We start from the raw sequence: 3,264 nt of genomic DNA, 5'->3' as shown, positions 1-3,264 counted from the left end.
TAAGACATGCCTTTACCACACTCATCCAATCAGAAGGAGTCATGGCATGGTGAGCCAGTCTATCAATTTGGGACTGAGTAAAAGAGGCATTGATGCCATAGGTCCTTACTGATTCTGCTAAATCTTTCACTTGTTTATGCAATATTGGCTCATAATATTGCTGTTGAGCTTGATCCTGAAAAACAGGAAAAGCCTGACATATTTTCTGCAACCCTCTAGGAGTGCAAAAAGAGTGGCCATTGCCAATTGTTTTCTTATCTGTATAAGACAGAGGTGGTGGGGGAGCACTGATACTCCTCTCTATTGGACCATATCTTTCCACCTCATACTCTGCAGCAGCCTTCTCCAAATCTTCCTCCTCCCCTGCTGATAAGTCTGAGTTCTCCGAGCTAGATAATTCTAATAACTCAAAGTCCTCGAGAGGAGGGTAGATAGATTTAATTTTTTGATCTTCATTCTTTATATTATCTTTTGAATCTCTATATTTTGGTTTCTTTTCCTTTTCTCTTTTTATATCTCTTCCTTTACTTATTTTTCTGCACGCTCCTTCCTTTTCATTTCTCTCTGTTTCTGACATGCTTTCCTGGTGCTCCTGCAAAAGTTGCTGCCCTTCCTTAACAGCTGGTTCACATTTCTTGTCCTGGATACAAGCCTTAACCAACTTCCATAATGGTCTCGTTCCTGCTTTCACTTTCCCTTCAGCTTCCTCTCTTGCTATATCTCTCCCTAACTTTTCCCAACTACAACCCAGTGGGGGCAAACCAAGGAGCGAGTCTGTCTATCTCTTTTAAGAACCCTCTCACTGTACTTTCAGAAATCTTTAGACCTCATTCGTTAAGTAAGGCTTGCACCGGCCCTACTAATGGCGTAGACTGGCCCGTACCCATGATCGTCCTGGACTAAAGTGTCCTTGAGACACTCACTTATCTACCTGCAATTCTTAGTCCCAAGAGTTTATCTACACTCACTTTATGATCTTATGTATCTGCCAAGCTATTCCCAGCAGATACACTCGTGTCCAGGGCGATGAAAATTAAGACAATAACACAATATCAGAACAAGAAAGAAAACAAGCAGCACAACCTCAGCAACAATTACCGGATCTATGCCATAGGAAAGCATACCTCTCAGAGACTTACATTAATTTCTTTTTACTTACCGGTACCACCGTTCTCCAGCTGAAGAGTTCTGAATCCATGAAGTCGAATCCTTCTCAGCAGCCTTTATTGCGGGAACACTTCTCCTCCCCGTGATGCAGTTCTGAATCCTCCCTGTAACAGGGGGTCTTCGCTCGTGCCTGAAGATGTCTCATCCCGGGGTTTCAGCACCACTTGTGAGCACCCAACTCGCCAACAAGAAAGACACCACAACAGGATCCTTCTGCACACATTTATTGGGAGAGCTTGATTGCAGAGGCGAAAAGACCCTGAGCCCCAGAACTGGCGCTGCTTATATAGGCCTAGGAGAGGTGTGTCTACACCCAATTGGTTATGCTTTCAGTACCTTATTTGCATGCCTCGGGCCAGGCAGTGACTCGGCAAAAAACTCTACTGCATATAATGGTGTATGTGGCTTCCCACAAGTCTCTTTTAGGAAATTGTACCTCGGATGACACCAGGCTGTGCCAAATTGGCAGTAAAGCTAACTAGGACATTCCATAAGATTGGTCCTTTCTGAGCACTTGGAACAAAGAGCCTGTGACTGGTCTCTCTCCATGACTCATAGACAGCTACCTTCTTATTATGTATGTCTTTGTGTCCCAGTATATTAGATGAGCCCCAACCCTAAGACGTTCACTCCAATACAATTTCCAAATATGAGTATATCCTCAGCCTGGAGAGACAGCTCAATGGTTAAGAGCACTGTCTGCTCTTCTAGAGAATCCATGTTCAATTTCCAGCATCCACATGGCAGCTCACAGATGTCTGCAACTGCAACTCCAGGGAACCTGACACCCTCACATAGATGTATATGCATGCTAAAGAGTAATACACATAAAATAAAAATAAATCATTATTTATTTACTTATTTATTTTGGTTTTTCGAGACAGGGTTTCTCTGTATAGTCCCAGCTGTCCTGGAACTCACTTTGTAGACCAGGCTGGCCTGGAACTCAGAAATCCGCCTGTCTCTGCCTCCGGAGTACTGGGATTAAAGGCGTGGGCCACCATGCCCAGCCTTAATTTTTTTTTTTTTTTTTATAAAGAGTACATCCTGAGGCTCTGGGATACTTAGGTTTGGATGTTAAATGGCAAACAAACAAGGTGTTGGGAATGTGCTAGAACTTCGGTTTACACATTATGTGGTGTGTGTGTGTGTGTGTGTACTGGTGTGTGTGTGGGGCTGGGTGTTTGTGTGTGTGTGTATGTGTGTGTATGGGTATGTGTGTGTATATATATGTGTGTGTTTGTGTGTGTATATATGGGAGTGTGTGTGTGTGTTTCTGTGTGTGTGTGTGTATTGGGGTGTATGTGGGGGTTGTGTGTGTGCATGGGTGTATGTGTATATATGTATGTGTGCATGTGTGTATGTATGTGTGTGTTTGTGTGTGTATGTATGGGAGTGTGTGTGTGGCATGCGTGTTACTGCTCACGTTTGGAGGTCAGAGGACATCGAGGACAGCAAGGACAGCTCTCAGGCAACACTTCTCCCTGCCACCATGTGGATTTCAGGGTGAGCTCAGGTCATCAGGCTTGGTGGCTAGTACCTTAACCCTCTAGGCCATTTTTCCAGGCCAAGAGGTAGAGCTTTTAAGTTGTGAGGTCGCCAGTGGGCCAGGGGAGTTTTTAGATCACTGAGGGTGTGTCACAAGAGAAGACAATGGGACACCTGTCTCTTCTTCTCTTCTCTTGTTTGTTGGCCATGAGGTCAGCGCTTCTGCCTGACTGCATATTCCAGCCAGGATCCATGAGGTCTCTTGTCATACTCTCAAGACAGTGGAGGGCAGATTATGAATTGATGGCACTAAACCTTTAACCCATGTCAAATCTTTTCCCCTCTTCCTCCTTCTCTTTCTTTTTCTCCCTCTCCTCTTCCTCCTCTTTCCCCCTCCTCTTTTTAAATGTTTATTATTAATGTTTTGAGGCAGGGTCTTATGTGGCCCAGGCTGGCCTCAAGGTCACCACGAAGCTCAGGATGACCTTCAGTTCTTGGTCCTCTTCCTGTTTGTCCAGTGTAGGGTTATAGGCAGGAGTCAGCACACGCCGTTACATGTGTGTTGGGATCCCCAGTGTAGGGTTATAGGCAGGAGTCAGCACACGCCGT

This window comes from Mus caroli, chromosome 4 (assembly GCF_900094665.2).
Source record: "Mus caroli chromosome 4, CAROLI_EIJ_v1.1, whole genome shotgun sequence".
Classification (NCBI taxonomy): domain Eukaryota; kingdom Metazoa; phylum Chordata; class Mammalia; order Rodentia; family Muridae; genus Mus; species Mus caroli.
This window is presented reverse-complemented; position numbering follows the sequence as displayed.